The 21529-nt window shown below is 43.1% G+C and overlaps 2 protein-coding genes and 1 long non-coding RNA gene across 5 annotated transcripts in view; 1 reads left to right on the top strand and 2 right to left on the bottom strand.

Annotated features, from left to right (window-relative positions):
* LOC136015767 (glycerophosphocholine phosphodiesterase GPCPD1-like) overlaps window positions 1-2313 on the bottom strand; it is a 44520-nt gene extending 42207 nt beyond the window's left edge. Inside the window, exon 1 of one of the 2 annotated variants that reach the window (XM_065682171.1) lies at window positions 2225-2313. The gene's annotated coding sequence lies outside the window, so the exon portion shown is untranslated. Of the gene's footprint in view, window positions 1-2167 lie in introns of both variants that reach the window. The other variant, XM_065682172.1, reaches the window with a different exon arrangement.
* A 526-nt stretch (window positions 2314-2839) lies between these two features.
* CHGB (chromogranin B) overlaps window positions 2840-21529 on the top strand; it is a 107416-nt gene continuing 88726 nt past the window's right edge. For both annotated transcript variants that reach the window (XM_065682173.1, XM_065682177.1), the window contains exons 1-3: window positions 2840-2995; window positions 3577-3628; window positions 7993-8080. The gene's annotated coding sequence lies outside the window, so the exon portion shown is untranslated. The remainder of the gene's footprint in view (window positions 2996-3576; window positions 3629-7992; window positions 8081-21529) is intronic.
* LOC136015770 (uncharacterized) lies at window positions 3819-12233 on the bottom strand. The gene is made up of 4 exons (XR_010613331.1): window positions 11998-12233; window positions 11734-11818; window positions 9474-9594; window positions 3819-4071 (listed from the first exon to the last, which is right to left on the bottom strand). It is a non-coding gene; the product is annotated as an uncharacterized LOC136015770 (long non-coding RNA).

Below are 21529 nucleotides of genomic sequence, written 5' to 3' on the forward strand. Positions count from 1 at the left end.
AGAAAATCCATGACCATGCATTGGATCTAGTGCTGTGCTGAATACAGAGATGAGGCTCACCACACAAAACTGCTGGTTTAAGACTCAATTTTGTCATTTTTACTCACAGAATTACTGTAGAGCATAGAAATACTACTTCAGACTATACCTTTAATATTTAAATGACATCTAACCAAATCCAATTAAACTTGTAGTATGAGGAACAGATGTTGCTGCTTGTGGTTGGTCCTAATAAGGTATCAGAATATTACAGACCACATCTAAAGCAACAAATTAGGTACATAATAAAATTAAGTAACAATAGTTGACAGCACCTGAATTTTAGAACAAGGTCAGAAGATATGCCTGTCAGGACATTCACTCCAACAAGTGAAGAATTTTTAGAAACAGCATTACAGCATCAACTCCTTCATTTTCACTCAAACAACCAGAAGGTTCTTCCTGCCCTCTCCTCCTTCTCCTTTTCCCCTCCCCGCACCTTGACTGCATGAGAAAGGACAGTCACAAAGTCAGAAGCTCTCATACTGCATTGCAGTATTAACACTGGACAGAAAACAAACTTGCATGTAAGATCCGGACACATCTGATTCAAAAGCAGGAATTTTACCACTAGGGCTATGCTGACATTTAGAAAGAATCAAAGCCTAAGTACTATTTCTGAACAGCATCAAATTAGCATACAGAAAAGTATCTTTAAGATGCTATTTTCAGTATCAATTTAACTACCCATTTGCAGGGCCAAGCCAGCCCTGGTAATCAAGCACAAGAATCCTACCTGACATACTATGTTTGCCTATAATGCCTCTGCTTTGTTTTAAATAACAAGACCTTAATGGTTTTCAGCATGTTTTAAATACCTGTCCATGTAGCAGACTCTTCTGTCTTAGCACCTTTGGAGACAAAGTTCTTAAAGTAAACCAGACCAGGATCAGTTTGATTTCTCTTTGCTGCGGTGTTGTTCATTATTAACACGCGGCTGAGGAGATCGTTAATAAGGTAGCAATTAAGCTCTTTATGATCACATTAATATTCTTCACTTAGGAATGACATGGACAAGTAAGATTCATAATGCTCCCCACAGCTCTCAGTATTCAACACAGCAACAAACAACTTTTTTTACAGGGTTTTCAAAGCCTGTATCCATTTTATTGAGGAGCAACCTGCTTTACTAAGAGATTAATTTTGTGGCAGTTTAGTAGCTTCTATTCAAGACACATTATTTTCTTTTTATTTTCTACAGTTATTTTACAGGCAACAGTGCTAGAATACATATGAAAAACTATAAGGAAAAGTATCTCTTATGATAAAAAAATTATTTCACTTAACTATTACACTGCCATTAACATTTGAAATACTTTGAAGGCTAAACCTAACACCACATGCTTTAATGAATTAAAACGCAAATACCCTGCAAGACATGCTATCGATTGAAAAGGAAAAAGAAGAAACAACACAGAAATGAATCTATGCTTCCTGCAGCAGCCTGGTTAGGAAGCAAATAATGAAGTTAATCTAACATTATATTATTAGTCTCCGTGACACCAAGCACACTACAACGCAAGCCGTAAGCATGGCTAGAGTGTTCCTTTCAGTCCGAAGCGGAGACAAAGAGCAGAGCGGATCAGCGCACACACCCCAAGCGGAGCCGCAAGGTGTCCGCCAGCCGCACCCCGCCGGCCTGACGGGGACTCACTGACTGCTCCCGGCCCGCACACCCCGCACCGAGGCCGGCTGCCGGGCGGGAGGCGGCGCGCCGGGTCCCCAGGCCCGCCCCGTCCCAGCCTCGCGGCCGCTTACATAATGCAGCGGCCCCGGGACCGCCCCGGGCGAGAGCTTTCGGCGGGGACGTAAATAAACAGAGCGGCCGCCAGCCCGCCAAGCCACGCTCACCGGGCGCCGGCTCCATCGCAGCGCCAGCGGCACGATACCCCCGCCGCCCGCGGGCAGCGCGGCCTCTCGCTCCCCGCCTCGGCCACCCCCCTCAGGACGCCACACGCCCCTCCCGCATCTGCTTTGACGGCCGAGAGCCATCCCTGCCCTCAGTCACCACACAGCAACCACCCGAGGAGCGCCGCGCCGCGCCGCACCGCTCCCCAGGCGCCCTGCCCACACCGCGCCGCGAACCCGCAGCCCCTCGGCCCCTCCAGGCCCCCTCAGCAGCACGCACCGACCAACCGCTCCCCGTCACCACGCAGCCCCTCCGCGACGCCCGGCACGGACCGACCTGTCCACGCGCCGCTCCCGGCTCCCAGCCCGTCCGTGCGCGGCTGCGGGAGGCACCGCCCGGGCTCCCGGCCCCTCCTCCCGCGGCCGGGGTCCGCGGCCACTGCCCAGGGCCGCCTGACAGCGCGGGGGAGGGGAGGGGGCGGCGCGCCCGCCAACCGGTTCCAGCTGCCCCCGGCCGCACCGCGGAGGGGAGGGGAGGGGCGGGGCGGAGGAAGTGGCCTCACGTAACCTCCCCCCGGCGACGAGTCCCAGCCAGCGGCTTTGTCCCCGCCTTCCCCGCCGCAGCCAATAGGAAGAGAGGAGGAAGGGCGGGGCTTTTCCTCGAAAGCCCAGGGCCGGGGTGCGGGCGGGGCCTGAGGAAAGGGGCTGAGGGAGGGCGTGGCTAATGTGGGGGCGTGGCTAAGGCACAGGGGCGTGGCTAAGGTACAGGGGCGGGGCTAAAGTATAGGGGCGGGGCTAAGGAAAGGTGAGGGGCGCGAAGGGAGCTGGGTGGGTGGGCTGAAGAGAAGGGGGTCTTGGGTTGTGGCTGCCCGCCCGCCCGCCCGTAGTCTTTTCCATCTCCTCAGTGCTAGGCTCCAGCAGTTTCCCCCGTAGCAACCTACCTAGCACCGTCCCCGCGGTACCGCCTGCTTCCTCAGTGCCCTGTCGGTACCGGGGGGCAAGCCGATCCTCTCGGGTCTCCTCAGGAGCAAGCATCAACCGTTCCCTGCTGACGCTGCACAACCCCACGGTACACGCATGGGCCGAGCTGGGTAGAGGCCTTGCTGAGGTGAGGTGAGCTTCCATTAGCACCTTCTTACCCTGGAGGTTGCTCTTACCTCAAGCTGGGGTCCTAGTACCCAGCCTAGGAGTGGGAGAAAGGCAGCTGGGGACAGGCAGCCCTGTTTTCTTGCGGTCCCCTTGAGTCTCAGTGGCTTAGGCAGGCTGTAAGCTCATGGCGTCAGGGATGCAATGGGTTTTTTTGTGGTATGAAGGGGGAAGCGGGGAGGCCGGCATGCCTGTCATGAAAGGTTTTAGTCTCTTCAGTGGATTTGATGGTGGCCGTCTCTCTCCACGTGCCTGAGGCCCTGTGGCAGTGTTCCAGCCCTGCCAGTGGGCTGTGCCCAGGGTCCCCACGGGCCTGGGCTGGGGCTCGCGGGAAGGCTCCTGCTGTCATGCAGGCTCTGCCTTTTCCTCTACACGGGTCCGGTTGCCCATGACCCAGCTCCATAGGCAAGAGAGCTGTCATTCATGGTATAGCTAAAAACATATTTTCATAGCAGTGGCACCAAGGCAACCCGATGTGGGGATGTCCACACGAGTTCTGAAGCTGCAGGCAAAGTTTGAGCATGGTATTTGTCTCTGTTTCAGGGTACCTGAGGCCATTGGGTGAAGACCCCAGGGAGATTTGCTGCACTAAAAGGTAGTGTTGTGTTTGGAACTTCTGGCCTTTATGAGACCTGATTTTATGACAAAAATAGTATCCCACTGGAATTCACCCAACAAAGCATTAGCAAATAAAGGGAAACTGGTTTCCTCTGCATTTTTGAGGGAGCTTGTTCTCTGTTTTGTAGCAGAGTTACAGAGTTGTGAGAATATGACCAGTCCTTTAATATAAATTTGCATTAATAGTTTGGTAAGTAACTTGCTTCTGCTTTATACAACTTGTGTCAGCTAACAAAGAAGCTGCAGTCTGAGTATGCAGAGAAACCACTTATTCTGTCTTGTACTGGGAGTTAGCACAGTTACAAGTAGAGCTTTACAGGTACAGCTTTATGCTTTCCTTCCATCCGTCTTTAAATGGAGAGCTATTTTCCATTAATTCATCCCCCGCAAATCCAGACATAAGTAATTTGTGATACAGCCCTGGATGTTGTAGGGAAAATGAATGTTAATATCAGATGGTTTATACTAGAAAAGTATGTAATATATCTGAATTGCTGAGGTCTTTACGTAAGCATTGCAATGTAAGAGTACCCTGCTTAAAGGAAAAATGGTAGGGGAAGGTATGCAGTAAAAGCAAAAGCTGAAAGCAATTTATTTTGAAGCCAAAAGAATAAGAGGAATTCATCTGGGTAAGGAGGAGGGAGTGCTGGTGAAAAGTGCTTGTTGGAAAATGAGGATCTTGTTAAACACGGATGTGAACTACTCTAGTTACAAACGCTTAGTAATTAAGTAAACATTAGAAGCCATCACTCCTGCAGGTCTACCCAGCAGTGAACTGAAGGAAAGGGAAGAAGAAACTTTAGAGAAAATACTATTTAGAAAAGTAATTGCCTACTGGTTTTCTCTTGCCTGTTTTTTAAGATTTATTAGTTCAAGTAATTTGTTGTAAAGCTGGATGGAACTGAACACTTTCAAACATGCTTTGCTGTGTTAAATTTTTACAAAAATGTAATATGGTGCCAATAATTTTATAAAATTGTGCCATTAATTTTTTTATAAAACCTATTAGTATAAGACTTGGTCTCTTTAAACTCTACCGTTTATTTCAAAAAATGCCTTTATCTAGTCAAAACTATTAGTGCATTTCCTACAATAATTTATTATAGCTAAAAATTGCAATTCAGACCCTAAATGGATGTAAGAAATACTCACGTGTTCATTCTCTTTAAGATGTACATCTCCCTGCTTCTTTAGAACAGATAGATAACAGAAGCTAATGTAATGAGCTCAACTGAAATGCTTAGAAAATTCTCTCCCCTTGTAAATTTATGGGGTTGATTTCAGCTAAAAGCTGAAATTTGGTCAAATAATTTTTAAATTCTCCAGGTATCTTAGTATATATTCATTTGGAAAGAATGTTAATACGAATTTTTGTGCTGCATTAAGAGAAACAGCTGATTCTGTGCAGCATTAATTGGTCATGGCAACTTTCAAGGACTAATTTTTTCTTTAAAGGTAACTTGAGTTTGTCAAAATCAGAGATGATGTTCTTCAATCTGTAATTGATAAGGCTTTTCAAAGGGAAGAAATTTTGGCTAGCTGCATGATTCCTTTCTCTAAACCATTAATGTTACCAGGATTGCATCACGAGGGCTGAGCCAAGTCTTCTGCTCTCTACTCTGTTTCAACCTGCAAGATCCCTGTCTTGCTTTGCTCTTAAGCCTTTCACTGAAATACAAATTTTAATAGCTTAATTCCAGTAAATAATTCCATTGCACCCCTTGGTCTTGCTGAATAAACCAAAACCTGCTAATTACGAATGATGACTAAGCTTGTGCTCAGTGCAGAGCAAGTGGGAAAAGGGTGGGATGGAAAATACTGTTATGTCCTGGCTTAAGCTGAAAAAAGTCTACATTTAATTAAGTTTGCCAGTGTCCTTTTTTACTTTTCTCCTCCTTAAGGAGTTGCTTCAATATGGTTGGATCAGATAAGGTCTTACTTTGCCATGACGCACCAGGCAAGTCTCAGCTACTCCTTGAGATAATACTAAACTGTAGAGTAATTAGAGCACATAAATGAGTTTATAAAACTGAGAAGAGTTTTAAATATCTGCCCAAAAAGTTAAGATTGATGGTCTGCTTTCATTGTTTACAATGCAACAAAATAAAAGCAAAGGAAATGAGGTTTTATATAGCCTGAGCTGAATTGAGTTGCTCTTTGCAAAAGTCACAAAGAAATCCAGAAACACAAAGCTGCAAGATCTGTTTCCAGTGTACAAACACAAACTGTTTAAACAATATGTGCATGTGTTGGAAAGCATGTTTTCCCCTTTCCACTACAGTAATTTACTAAGAATTACTAGTCCTTAGCCAGTACTGTCTGTCAGACTGCTTTGTTCTGGCAATGATACTGTTGTGGATGAAATTGCTGAGCAGAAGTGAAAGAGCTAAAAGATACGCTGTGCATGCAGCCTCCCTAAACACTGTGGAAACTGGTTTAAAACTGGACCTTGCTCCCAGCCATGATGCAGGGTATGAAGCAGAGAGGGTTGGAGGTGATTTGTGCCATAGATGGAATATCAAAGTAGCCTTAAGGCTATAGTAGTTGAGATGTGAAGCATGGTGGGACTTCCTCAGCCTGTTTTGTAAATGACAAGAATACCTCCCCAAGTGCTGGAAGCAAGTGGTTGAGGCTAATCTATAGAATACACTAGCAAACCTACACTAAAAAGGCACTAGGAAATGCCTTTGAGGTTTTATGTCCGTTTCTGTAGCCAGTGTAATATTTCCTTCAGTTGCCAGAATTATACATTCAACCTGTAAATCAAGCTTCATTCATACTATAAGTAGTTAGAAAGTAAACATTAAATTATAGATGTACTTCTTCCTCCTTCATAGTTTGCATTATCAGTTCCAGTGAAGTGGTTATATTGACACCAGCGCTCACAGCTGAGGAAAGCTGTGTGTATTCAGATGAATTGCGCTCCTTGGTTTACTGCACTTGATTTTTCTGCAGTTGTTTCAGCTCTGATGGATTATTGTGAATAAAAATAGCTGGTAAAAATATGTAAATGAATGCACAGCATTAGGCAGGCAGTATCTCATTAGCTCTTTTTTAATCTTTCTATAAAATCACTGATTCTTGAAAATACACTTCTGACCATTTCCCTGGCACTGAGAGAATTGCTGTATCATTATCTAATGAGAAATCTGGAATTTACAGGCACCAAGGAAAAGAAATGCAAAGAAAGTGGAAGGTATCAAGCAAGAATAAAAATTGCAAGACAGTAGAACTGTTGTTAGCTTGGCAAAAGTTTCTCAGTCTCATAGAGAATGATGAGAAAGGATTAATAGAAAAAGGCCTGTTATGCAATGACATTTTCTATTTAATATACCATGTAATACAATATCATATATTTTTCTCTGTGGACAAGTTAACCGTCAGGGAGCACAGAAATGCATTACAGATTAAGCAGGAATATAAGGCTGTGTTCAAGACTTTTTAAATGCTTACAGTAGGGAAGCCTTGAAGGTAAGCAAAAGGTGTAGAGGGAAGAGAGCAATGCTACTCTAGATCTGCAATAGCTCAGATTTCTCTTTGCTGGGGGGAGATTATTGCCTAATACAAGGACTAGATATGCTGGTAGCAAATGCAACCACAAACCAGAAGGGGGGATAAAAGCATAAAAAAAAAAAACCAAAACAAACAGATCCAGAAAAACCCCAAACCCAGGTGCTAATACAATATTGCAGAAATTAGATTTGGATTAGGAATGAGAGATATTATAATCTAGCTGTGAGGGTGCCTGAACATGATTTGTTTTTTGATCTAAGTTGGTTTACAGTTTCTCAAATGAAACATGTATAAATTAGGTTTAATTGTGAAAGACCTAAATAAAGAACTGAAGTACCACACCATCAAAGCACCACCTTTCAACTAGCCAAAGTCATTAAATCTAGGCTTACCACAGCGAAAACCAGTATCTAATATGAATCTTCCTGGGTTTTTTTACATAAGCAAATCAAGTTATATAGTAAGTATTATGTGTATGTGTAACTTAAGTTATATAGTAGGTTATATACATAACTTTTTTTGTTCAATATTTGTGTATGTGGTGTTCTGGGAACTCCTGGCTCTGTCTGCATGCCAATTACAAGCCATTCTCTTTTATTCTGGCACAAAAGGTGGTGGTATGGTGTTGTCTCTGAAATCTTGTTGTTTCTGAAATTGTACTGAAGACTTCCCATGCTCCTTTTGCCAGCAGCACCCATTTCACTCTATCAGAGACGAGGGTGGTCAGGTAATGAGAAACAGTGGTGAGTGCCGAATATGACACAGATAATGTTGATTTTTTTTTTTTTTTTTTTTTCTTTTTTGTCTCTTTGCCCATCTCAACAACAGGAGAAACACCTGCTCTAAGATAAGGAGAGATGGGATTTCCTATGACAGCAGGATGTTTGACTCCGTGGTTCAAAATCCCATTTCAAAGGTCATGTTTGTGCTTTAAATAAAATGTGAGGCTGAATTTTATGCTCTGCCAGATAACAATAGTAGTGATGCAAGTGCATCCTTTGGACTCTGCAGGTCAGGGCCAGTGATAATGTGGGGCTTCAGTGTGGTGGTGGCCAGTCTTTTCCCCAGGGGGAGGACGGTGGTGCTCCCATATCCATGTGAACACCAAAGGGCCCAACAGAGACAGAAATATGACACTTCTTATTGTCCATTGGAGCTTTCTACTTCCATGCTCAGTGTTACTTGAAGTGTCCCTATACTGAATACAATTACATGGAGAAAGTAAGTTGGAGACCTCAAATCCAATACAGGAAAATCTTAGCTTTTCCTATCATCTGTTTCTCCTCCATCTGCTGCACATACTTACAGTGACAAAGAAACATGTTTTCAGTTTTAGTTATCGACATCATATTCTTTACAAGTGCAGACTCCTCTATGTGACTGATATTTCTTCCTTTTTATACTTATTTAATAGGTATCAATTCTCCTGTGGTAACCCAGGGCTTAAGGCACTGTTGTTTCTGGGAATGCAACCATACCCAGAGAGACAATTTCTTTCTTCTAAGCAAAACTCAGTCTGAGGAGAAGCTAAAGGTGTCCATGGCCTAAAGCCAATCGGACATCTGGCTGCAGCATTTTGGCTCTACCATGCCTCCTCTTGCACTCTCACCTGCCCTTTGTACTCTCTCAGGTCCTTGTTTAACCTTTCACTGAGCTATACTAGCTCTCTGTCAGAAAAGGGGGGGGGGAGGTGTGTGTGTGTTTGGTTTGGGAGCTGGTTTGTTTGGTTTGTGTATTTGTTTTGTTGTTGATATTATTGTTTTGAATTAGGTGTTGGGTTCGTGGGCTGAAACAATTCAAAGCCAGGTTGGGTGAATGTTAGAGCTATCTTGGCACAAGTGGAGATAGCAGCAGCTAAAAGTGAAATCCTCTTTAGCTGCCAGGGAACTGCTTGCTGCAACAATGGAATTGTAGAAAAAGCATCTCAGAGACAGATTTATCACTTGAGGTTTCAAACGTGGGCAGCTATCAGTGAGCACCTCAAAGAGGACTCCTGTAGGAAACAGGGGAACATATCAGTTACTTTACACCTAATGTGTATTCTTGGCTGTCTCAGTCATGCTCAGCCAATAGCTCTTGTAAGCAGAATGTGCCTATTCTGCACACAGCATTGAAAATGTCCAAAATGAGACTTTTCGGGTTTTTTAAGGCTAAGAAGATACAAACTGAGAAAGTTTTTTAAGCAATTCTGACTCAGTTTCTCTTGCTGGAAGGAAGTAAGAACTACCATCTCCAAACTTCTGAAGATACATACAGGCAATGTAACTTTAAAGATGACAACATCCCTTGTTTTACAAACCCAGATTTACTTGCAAGTATGTTGTTGCTCCAGCTGAGTCTGACAGTTCTCCACAGTCTCTTGGCTCCACATGAAGCTGTTCACAAGTTCACATTTTAGTCAAAGCTTTAAAAATTAGGAGCAACTGATACCTATGAAAATGCAAGATCAGTGATAAAAGACAGGCTGTACAGCTGAACAATGTGTAGCATTTGTTAACAGCAGCAGAAACTGGTTTATCAGGTTCACCCCAGACATGCAATGGATAGATAAACTTTTGAAAGAGTACAAAATCTGTTGGAGGATGGGCAGGTTTTCTCACAAAAAAGAGTACCAGGACTAATAGTAACAAAATAAAAGCTGCAAAATCTAGACTGTAAGCGGTGTGAGGTAGTGAGATATCAAAGCTAGCCTGTTGGTTGGTGTGAGTGCCTTTTTCTGTGAATCACAGAAAAGGGCTGAAAATTCCCCAACCTGCTCTCAACTGTGAAGCCAAAAAAGGTCAAAGTGTGCCAGAGCATACTGGTCCAAGCCTGTGTGCAAGGGCTACAGAGATAAAGCTACAGACAGGCCACAGACAGCAAAAGTCTGATTAATTAAAATGTGCAGGGCTCTTTTATCAGTGCTGGCAGCTCTGCTGGCAAGATTGCAACCACAAAGCTCAGCCACTGTTCATGACCTAGGGAAGCTGCACGTCACTGGAAAACAACTGCTAAAGGAATAACTCTCCATTCTGACTTGCAGCTCTTCCTCTTGGGACCTTACCCTGTGGAGAGGTCAGGTGAAATAATGATTAAAGTAATTGATGGGGAAGGCTCCCAGTGAGAAATGGCTATGCTGCAGTCCCAGGCTGAGTTTTGAGGTGCAACCATCAGTCACTTGAAAGACTTGAGTTGCGTTAGTTGCTCTAGAAGATCATTCAGGCAGAAAGCATCTTTGTGTTGCACCTTGCATTGCCCTGCGCTGCATAAGCTCCTGATTTGGATCTGCAGGGAGGCAGTCAGAGACTGCTACCAATTTTGTTAACGATTGTCTTGAGCTAAGACTGTGTTGCAGAGGGGTGTGCTGCTCCATAAATAGCACCCACCTACTTCCACAGTGGAAAAGGATTTTTATTTAAAATCTGCTAGTGTTGAATTATGACCGGTTATGCATTGTATTACAAAACTTCCATATTTTTAAAGTACAAATAAATGTCATAGCATGAAGAGTAAAATGAGAGTGCAGGAACCATAGAATCATGGAATAGTTAGGGTTGGAAAATCATCTCTTTTAGTATTAATGGTAAGCCCATGGGGTTTCCCAGCTCTCTTCCAGAACAAGATACAGCTATAATTATTTCTGCTGTTTCCTTTCAAAGTATCAATCCACAAATAGCCTTAAAACTGAACCATTTTTTAAGGTCATTAAAATAAACCAGAGTTTTAGTACCCTGGAGGCTCAGAACATGCACTATTATATTCAGGGATCATATGACACTAGCAAGTCTTTTTGCAGACTAAACATTCACCCTTGTTCAGTGGTATTAGACTCACAGAATGGTTTGGGTTGGCAGCGAGCTTTAAAGGACATAAAATCATAGAAAGGTTTGGGTTGGAAAGGACCTTTTAAGATCTTCTAGTCCTGGCATGGGCAAGGACACCTTCCACTAGACCAGGTTGCTCCAAGCCCCATCCAGCCTGGCCTTTAGCACTGCCAGGGATGGGGCAGCCACAGCTTCTCTGGGAAACCTGTGCTAGTGCTTCACCATCTTCATTTTTTTATGTTGAATCTAAGTCTATCATCTTTTAGTTTAAAACCATTACCCTGGTCCTGTCATTATAGACCATAGCAAAAAGTCTCGCCATGTCTCTCACAAACTCTTAAGTGTTGAAAGGCTGCAATAGGATCTCTTAGATGAATGAATGCTGAGAATCAAAACAACAGAAACAACTGTGATCTTTCAATGTGTTTCTCTTTTGGGGGCAGGTCTGGGGACTCTGTGCATGCAGTAAAAATCTGCAAAGGTTCTTAGGTGCTGAGTGAAATGAGGAGGCTTTTAGGGAATAGGTGTTAAAAAAAGGCCCATGTAAAATGCCATGATTTCTACACAGAGATGGAATTACTGGAAGTATTTGAACGGAGTAGGCTGATTCTGAGACAGCGGGACTGCCTTGCCTCAACATACTGTTATGTAAGCTTTCCAATTCCTTTATCCCATGGATCTCCTGCAAAGCATCCTCAGCCAAGCCAAAGATCAGGCTGAATTAAAATCATTGAAAAGACAGTAAACAAACCAGGGTTTGACTTACTCTGAAATGCAGTTCGTGACTTGTGCATAGGGATCATCACCTCTGACTGTGGAGCAGAGATAAAAGTTTCTTTTTTTCAAACTCTCTAAAGGACAGAAGGGAAAAATTCCATTAAAGAAGGGAAGGAAAAGCAGCAGTCACCAAAAAAAAAAAAAAAAAACAAAAACCCACACCAAAAAGCCAACAATCCGCAAGATAAAAATTCCTGGAAAAAATACACAATGGGAAAGGACAAAGTTTAAATCCAAAGTAAGAAGAACTGACCTTAGTATGCTGTGGCTACTCAGTCACTTATTTCCTGTTTATTTCTGTTTACTTTGTTTTGCAGCACTTTCCAGATCTTTAATATTTTCCATTCTAAATAAAGAGTTATGGTTTGTTTTGTCTAATAACTTCACACACAGCAGATGCTTCTGCAAAAATACATATTCAGAAAATCCTTTTTTGTTTCAATAATGAAAGCATTTTGCAAACTATTACAAAAACAAAGCACAGATATCTTGGTTTTCCAACTCATGCAGTTGCACAAAATGACTGCACTGCTCAGATGTTTTGATACTTATTAACCGAGTTAAAACTATTAAAAAAAAAAAAAAGGTTTAAAATTAAATATTACAGACTGTGAAGCTAAAAAAGTCTGACTGTCAGCATCTCTTTCCTACTTGTGTGTTTTAAACACTAACTTTATGATTCAGACTTTCCCTCTGCTGTGGCACATGAACTCTGCCTCTCCTGTCCTGACTGTGCACCTTGTGCCCTAGAACATTGAGATCCTGCTCTGTGCCACTGGGAAGGTAAGAGGGCAAGATAGCACAGGGCTTTTTCCAGACTTCAGTATGAAAATCCCAACAAGTGGCATAATAAAATAGTATTAAAATATTTAATACAATAGAATAAAAATAGGAATACAGATATCAAGTCTTACATCCCTGCAGGTGCTGGGAATCTGGTTTGCAAAAAGCATAGGACAAGCTACAGATGGATTTCCCCATGGCCCCCTGTGCATATCACACCTCTGAAGAGGCTCTGCCTCCCTCTCATTCTGTGGTGCCTTTTAGTTTGCATAACAAACCAACCCAGGTATCTTCCCTTCATAGCCTAGACTGTTACCTCTGTCAGAACACCCAGCAGTGCACAGGCTGGCATTGAGGACTCCAGCAGATTGCCTTGCAGCAGCTCCTCATGCTAATGTATGAGCTACTTAAGCCCTGCATAAGACACCTGGTAGGGCAGATGTGGTCTGTTCATGGTCACTAGCTCCCTGAATAAAACATGAGGCTCCCAACACAAATCCCAAAGGTCCTTGCTTCTCTGGCAATATAGTCTAAAACCAAAAGGCAGATTCAGAATGTACTGGAAAGAAGGAAAATATAAACACACAGCTTAGCCACATAAAGCTTGATTTTCTTGGGGGAATTAGGCAAAATAAATTAAGCATGTTAAAAAAGAAGAAGCAAAATTGGTGCTAGCTGAGAAGATATCAAGGAGAGTGACTTGCACAGAATAACACTTTGCTCCTGCCAAAACTTTATGCCTTGGGTCACATTGTCACCTTTATTTACCCAGTCACAGATAGGTTACAACCTCAGCCATAACTTTTTGGACAGTAGCTGTATTTAAAAATAGAACCATGGCTTTGCACTGAGAACAGTTTTGCTCATAAGCCCAGGAAGCAGTGAAGCCTTGTGACTCATGGCCATCCTGACTTCATTATCTGCCTATTTATAAACACAAATTAATAGCTGTAGTATCATACTTTGTTTACTCTGCATCTTGGGCTTCATCCTCCAGCCCTTTACTGGATTGTAATCCTCGTGTTTGATAGCATTGTTTGCACAATGGAGGATTATTCATGTGAACAAACTATTAACTGTGAAGTATGGGCTTTTCTGTTATTTTTTCTGGTGTAGTCCCCTACAAGTACTCCATGCAGCTGTCCCCAACTCAAGAAGTGATTAGTTATGTGCTAAAGGCCTGATCCAGCATTTGTATTCATCAAGGAGTACATGTTGACTTCAACATTCTTTAGTTCAGACTTTAATACTGTGGGCTCCCATCCTCTGAGATCTAGTAGTGACTTCCACATTGAATTCCTCTTTCCTGGAGGACAAGGTCTGGGAACATTGTGGAGACATTACCTGCAGTTGCCATGGGCTAAAGGACCCTCTCCTCGCTTCAGGTCGGCAAAACCTACAAGGCCAATGTAAGTGCTTATGCGCTTCAAGTTTAGCACGTGTTTTGCTGAATCCAGGGTCTTCATTCCTAAGCAGCAACAATTTCCAGGAGGGTCACACCATTCCATGGCCCATGTTTGTTCACATAGGGGGGTGTTTATCCACAGGCACCCTCCCTCCTTAATACTCAAGCAGAGCAATACCTCCTTAATACTCAAGCAGAGCTGACACTGTATTAGAAAGGAGAAGAACAGTGACACACAGGACATCAAAATATGGAGCCATTTGTCTGCTTTCCTAAGTTTTCTGAGGAAGAGTGCTAGGGCGAGTGCTGCAGCCCTCTTCTCTGGGGGAGTTCTGCCATGGGTGCGTAACTTAACTGTCAGAAAGCCTAAACCCATAAAGTATCTTCTGAACCTATTTTCAGGAACCAGTTTAAGGAGAGAAGTCACAGCTTTTCCATCAGCAGTTTCAAATAATTTGATCAATACTGTAGACAGCTGGTGTCAAATGCATAATACTATAAGGTGTTGTGGTGCACAAGTGTCAGGTAAATACATTCCTTTGATGCTGAGGTTTGACCTCGAAAAGAGGTGATCCTGCCCCTCTACTCTGCTCTTGTGAGACCTCACCTGGAGTATTGTGTGCAGTTCTGGTGTCCTCAACACAAAAAGGACACGGAACTGCTGGAACAAGTCCAGAGGAGGGCCACGAGGATGATCAGGGGACTGGAGCACCTCCCGTATGAAGACAGGCTGAGGAAGTTGGGGCTGTTCAGCCTGGAGAAGAGAAGGCTGCGTGGGGACCTCATAGCAGCCTTCCAGTATCTGAAGGGGGCCTATAGGGATGCTGGGGAGGGACTCTTCGTCCTGGACTGTAGTGACAGGACAAGGGGTAACGGGTTAAAACTTAAACAGGGGAAGTTTAGATTGGATATGAGGAAATCCTTTCCTGTTAGGGTGGTGAGGCACTGGAATGGGTTGCCCAGGGAGGTTGTGTGTGCTCCATCCCTGGCAGTGTTCAAGGCCAGGTTGGATGAAGCCTTGTGAGGGATGGTTTAGTGTGAGGTGTCCCTGCCCATGGCAGGGGGGTTGGAACTTGATGATCTTGAGGTCCTTTCCAACCCTAACCATTCTATGATTCTATGATTCTATTCTATGATTCTATGACCTGCTCCAATGGCAAAATACAAGGGTTCGTCTTGAGCCCCATGTACCTCACATCAATAAGTTGCACACACTGGAAGCAAAGCCTTTGGCTCTGTCACTTCCACGTCATGCTGCCTGTTTTTTTCTCCTCTTCCCGGTAGAGTATCTGCCGCGGACGTACTGTGCCACACACCTCACTGGGAGCCAACCCCAGCCAAAAGGAGAGCAGCTTCACAAGTGAAGATCACAGAATCATAGAATAGTTAGGGTTGGAAAGGACCTTAAGATCATCTATAGATGTGGAAAGGGAGAGGAAATTAAGGTGATTAAGCTGAAATGTGCAGATTATTTGGCACCTGGTGCTCTCTCCAATGTTTATACAGCTTAAAGCAGCTCTTTTTCATCTGTGCTGGGCAATGGCTGGACATTGTCCTGGGCAACCAGTTCTAGGTGGCCCTGCCTGAGCAGGGGTTGGCCCAGAGAACTTCCAGAGGTCCCTTCTCACCTCAACCCCTCTGTGATTGTGTGATCTCAAGAGTTGGCTGGTGCAGGTTTCCCTTTGCAGAAGAAAACTCCCAGCTGGTTCATGAAGTTAGAGGAGCAGTCTTTTTCCCCATTTGTGCCCACAAGGCCAGCAGGAAATGTGTTTAGGAAGTGGGAACATGCAGAAGACATGGAGCTCTGCTCCACCAGCTCTCACCTTTTATGCAGTGACTTGGAGGAGTGTAGTGGTTCTGGAGAGGTAGAGGAATTAATTCAGAAGTAATATCTTCTGTCAAAGATAGAGGAATTTATTTCAGAATGTGGCTCAGACACCACAAGGATGGACTACCTCTGGAAAAGCAGGTAGAGCTAAAGGATCATGTCTTTTCCAGGACACAAGAAGGATACAAGAAATGGCTGTGTCTAAATTTAACACTAGCATAAGCCATGTTATTGGTGATTAATTTAGAAAAGCAAAACAATGCATTTCTTTTTACAACTTAAATCTATTTTCTGATGTTTGAGTGCTTCATATCTCAGCAGGCACACAGATAAACATGGATTGCTTTATGAACAGTAAAGTATTGCTTTTACTGCAATTGCCTGTATTCAAAAGGCAAGAGGAAGTAATTATCATTGTTCACATCAGCCACTGCCTTGCAACTATTGTGTTAAAAGAACAAGTACTGGGATAATCAGTGTTTTGTAATTGTGTTTTTTCCTTCTGAAGTGTCTAATCTTTGTGTCTTTTATTTCTTGTGGTGTGATCGAGTCTTGCACAAAGGCAGATAAAGTTGGGATACAGGTAAAGAGTTTGGAAGAGCTGAGTTTGGAAGGAGCTATATTTGTCTTTAATCATATTCATATTGCAATGAATAGACAAAACGTTGTTATTTTCCGAGAGAAAATGCTACAGTGTATTTTGCAATTCTGAGTTATCTAACATAACAACAATAGTATCTCGGATAAGAACAGCAAAGGAAGCATAGAGTATGAAGGCTGGCTGATAAGGGAAGACCAGAGAGCACAGATAGGGTATTCTTCAAGTGCACAGATTTTCCTAAGAGACTGCTCTTTTAGAATATGGTTTATAAATATAATCTCCTCTCTGCTTAAGGAGATTCTATTTATACAACCTGTCGTAAAAACTGCCAGCAATTTTCTCTAGAGAGAAGGAGGAAGAAGGAAGATGAATGTTAGCATTAGGACTTCAGTTACCAGTGGGAAAGGCTTAGCAAAGACAAAAACACAGGATTTGATTGCAAATTTGTGGCAGTCAATCCCAGAGCTGCTGCAATAAAGGCATATTCCTTTGGATACTGATAGTAACAGGTATACATGTAAAACTGTGAAAATGGTGCTTGATTCTTTCACTCAAGTGTATAGTTAGTAACGCACACGTTCAAATGCCAGGAATTTTCTGGTGCAACGTGGGCAAGTGTTCCTTTAGCTACAGGGAAACTGTGCTGATGGCCAGCTAGGGGAGAACCTCCAAAACATTTGTCCTTTTAATCCCAAATTCAGCCTATCTGCTTGCCATAGTGTTCTAAGTTTACTACCTTGGCAGTTATCTTGTTTGATCTCTTCAGTTCTTCCCCATACGTCCAAAGCATGAAATAGCTTTTTCACCTTTTAAATTCATCAATCAGGAAATAAGTGCCATTTTATTGTCACACTTTTAAAGCATCAGCACTTCTTTGCCAGTTGAGTGATACAGACCTGTCCCAAAACAGGAAGCAGATTCTTGCCTAAGTATTGCTGCATAGAAGTTGCTAAGTCAACACTGGTGAGGTCCAGTGGGTGTTAACTTGGCATGATATTTGTGAGTGATAAGCATCTGGACACACCTGAAGAGGAACCGGCAGTGGGTGGCCAGCAATCCTCATGAGAAACCATACCTTGGTTTCTGGAAGCTGATCAACAGAAGGTCTGTAAAGTTATGTGCCAGATAACAAAGATAAGTTAGGGACAGGTGTTTAAAAACCACTATAGACTCCTCTTGTCCTGAGCTGGAAACTCAACTGTCCTGAGACTGCAAACTTGGGAAAGACCACTTTGAGGAATACTCAACATCTCATGGTGAATTAAACAATTCTGTTGGTTTTCATCAAAACCTCAGTCCTGTTATCATTGAGCTCACTGGCAAAACTCCCTCTGCTTTTAACATGGACCAGAACCAGCATCAGAAATTTGTGCTGCATTATTCAAGCCTTGCCAGGGGGCTGTGTTGCTGGAAGTAATTGCGTTCTGATGCCGTTCCCAGAGTGGTCTGCACAACTCCCAAACTGAATGAAACCACAGCTACAGCAGAGATCTTTTCCCAGCAAACAATTCAGTTAATCTGTTTATTTGCATAGGCAGTTACCAGGGCTTGAAGTCAGATATACACAGTGCATGAGGAAATAGATTAAGATAGAGGCTGAAGAGGATAAAGTTTACAGGGAGGAGGGATACAACACAGCAGCAAGACAAACCAGCAAACCCCAAAGCCTTGTTTGCTTTTATTGTCTGTCTACACGTCTTTGGAGTTCAGCTACAGGCAGTTAACTTCTAAAATTGTGATAAGACCTTGTATTTTCTTAGATTTTCAAAGCTGTGGAAAGGGTTCGGGTTCAGATGCCATATTTAAGCCCATAGACATAATCTCAGCAATAGCTTTTCTATTTTCCCACCATACAAAACAAAGGCAGCTATATTTATACATAGATTTTCTTGTTGTGGTGGGTGACTTCAAAAAGCAGGGTCTTTCTGTCCATGGGAAACAGCTGACAGCTGATTTTCTTCTCATCCTTGTTGATCAAGGAAGGAGTGGCAGCCTGGCTGGCCAACTTCAGGAGAATTTGAGCTGCCAGACACAGGTCAGTGCAGTTCAAGCCACTCATTATAAATATTGTCTTTTTATGTATTCAGGGAAGCCATGACTCTTTCCTAGACCAAGAATATCCCTTACAGTTTCCTGAAACCACATAGGTATTTTACATCTCACAGGCAAAAAGACCCTCAGACAGGCAGTGATCTTCCCACACTTCTCCCAGGGATAACAAGGGCAAATACCATTTTACCCAGGAAGAAAGGGATTCTTTTGAGGGTAAGATTTGTTCCACTGCACAGAATATTCACCTACAGCCAAGCATCAACTTTACCCTCCCCTCCTCATCAAGGGAGCAGACAGGGTTTCTAAAACAAGGTTATTCTGAATTGTTTAGGCGATTCCCATAGGATGTAATATGCAGCAAGTCAGACATGCTTGTTGCTTTCCACTGACTGAAAATCTGCTCAGCTTACTTAGCCCCAGGATCCAACACTGTTGACATAGTAAGTAAAGATAGATGAATCTCCCCTACTGCTCCATGAATGCAAAACCCAGTTCACTGCAAGCATGAACTCAAACTTTGCCACATTCAGCTGTATCAGTGGTCAGTAAGAAAGCTGGAAGACACTAACCTCTGTTTTAAGGAGATTACATTCAACAAAGATTTGTCAAGCTGAAGTACAGCAAAGGGTGAAGCCAAGGCACATGTTCCTGTGACCCAGTTACCTTCAGGAAACCCAAGCGGGACAGAGGATTTTAGCTACAGGAGAGCAGCTGAGCATAAAAAAACAGTAGCCCATAATTACTTTATTCCCCCGAAGTATAATTACCAGGAGATTTTTTGCTGCAAAGTAGCAGGCTAATATTGGTGCTGATTTTAATTAACTAACCAATGGGAGGCTGGATGGGTTGAGGAGAGATTTCATACAGAAGTTAATTAATGCTCTGGCCTAGTTTAAAGTGTTGCTTAAATGGAAATATTGGGGAAGTTGACATCAGCCAGTTATGGATCTTTTAGCCTCTATATTACCGGTCACATAATGAGTGATCCACAGCACTTAAATTCGCAACCTAGAAGAAATTAGTGAACACACAAGAAATAAGGAAGCAATTTCCAAGTCGAACATAATTCTTTCTCCATGAACACACCAGAGTGAGAAGAAGAAAAGGTCCTTCTTGCTCAAAACAAGGACCTGATTTACAGCCGAGTTCAGCTCAGGAAATGTGATGGGTGGCAAGGGCTTTGCTGCATAGTGGGGAGGCAGATCTGAGTAGCACCAGTCCAGATGAACCGTGTAGTGGGACTGAGCTAGTGCCCAGCATGTGGGAACAGAGCTCAGTATCTTTGCTTAGTGTTACTTCCAAGAACTGTAGTGCTGGGGGACAGTATTTTGCATCCTGATGATAACCCATTATTTATTTAACAAGACTGTAACTATCTTTGGGTTTCTTCCTTTTGTTCCTCCCAGATCTGTTTAATCATATATGTCTTAGATTAATACCTTTTGCTTTGATTTATCTTACCATTATTGAAAATAAGTTCAGGATCATATTTAATCTTTTTATTTGTTTGGGAAATAAAAGATGACTAATCTCACTGATCACCTGTAAATTCTTCATGGAAGAGCAGATTTATCCTCACCTGTTAAAACCAGGGACCTCTGATTCTTGGTGTGGGCCTACAGCTATTAATAACCACCAAATCACTTTTGCAAACTAATACCAATGAATGCAGGATATTGACTGTTGCCTTACTATTCTTCATGGGCTGTGTTTCGTTTGGCACTATCCTTGTCTTGCAAAGTTGGCCATCTGAACACACAGAATAACCACACTGGGAGAGAAAGGAGGCTTTAGTTCACTCCCATTTCACAAGCAGGAATGTGAGGCACAAGGACATGAAATGACTTTACGGAGGTCACAGTAGTGCAGAGTCAAACCATCCAGTTCTTCACCCATTCCTCATCATTACATCAACTTCCTCTTAGCTGCCAGAGTGCAGCTGGGATTCTTGCAGTTGGAAGGGCACAGAAAGACATGATTTTAAAATGAGTGTATCAGGTTAGCTGCAGTAAACCAGCTCAGGGTGATTGGGAGCCAGATACTGTGAATGTTTTGTGAAACATTTACTCACCAGGCAAGCAGCTCTCTTTGAATCACTGCAGATCACTGAACCATTGAAGCAAACCATTATCTGGCAGTTGAGCATCACATCCTTGTTTAAGGCCATTCCATAGATAAGCGGTGGCTTATACACTGTACTAGTGGAGCCTCACAGTCTTTTCTCAGTCACTTCACGATAAGAAACAACATACAAAATTTCATCTTTGCAGAACACAGCCTAAGATTTTGTTGGAAGCCTGAGGCAACTCCTTTCTGGGAGGAAGGAATTAAACATCCTTGGACTTCTCCCCAAAGCACAGCCCAGTTCTAGGTGGGAAATCTGTTTAGACCTTTCTGAATCCTATTAAAACCTCTTTTTGTCAAGGATAAACCAAATATCTCTTTTCTCCTTTTTCTGCTGAACATGTAAATAAGGCATATTTTCAGTTGGCATTCAAAGAACACCAACGTTGGAAAGGGTTAATTAATTGTGGCCTTGTCTTTAGCACCTGATTTGTGTAGAGGAGGCAGGTTTCTACAAGAGGAGGGAGAGTTACATACAGCTTTCTTAAGGAGTCACTCAGTGTTTGTAAATAGCTTTGGGCTTGGGAGAGGCTTTGGCTACTTGCTGCTGGGAATTTCTTCTGAATAAGGGCCTAATGGCTCTCAAATAAGAGGGTGAAGGACTTAGGTGCTGAGTCCTGGGTAGTAGGGAAGGTAGGCTGCCCATCTTCGGTTACCTGTTTTACTACTGTTTTAAATATTGCTTCTATTCACTTTCCCCTTGATGTATTGAATATTCTACCATTTTATCTAGTTTTGCTTCATTTCTTGCCTAAACTGAGGTGCTCCTGCTGCCTGCTTCTGGTTCCCTTCACTCTTCTGCATTGGGGGAAGGTTGAAGACCAAAGCTGTGATTTTGCTCATTGTAGCCTTTGTGCAATGGCTTCCAGCCTGTGCTCTGCTGTGCTGCAAGACCCCTGTCTTGCATCACTTGGGGCATGGTTGATTTCCATCAGTTCCTTCTTCCTGGCCTTTGCAGACAGGGGGCCTTTTGTAAGGCCTAGCTCATGCCT

The sequence above is a fragment of the Lathamus discolor genome, chromosome 5 (genome assembly GCF_037157495.1).
Source record: "Lathamus discolor isolate bLatDis1 chromosome 5, bLatDis1.hap1, whole genome shotgun sequence".
Classification (NCBI taxonomy): Eukaryota; Metazoa; Chordata; class Aves; order Psittaciformes; family Psittacidae; genus Lathamus; species Lathamus discolor.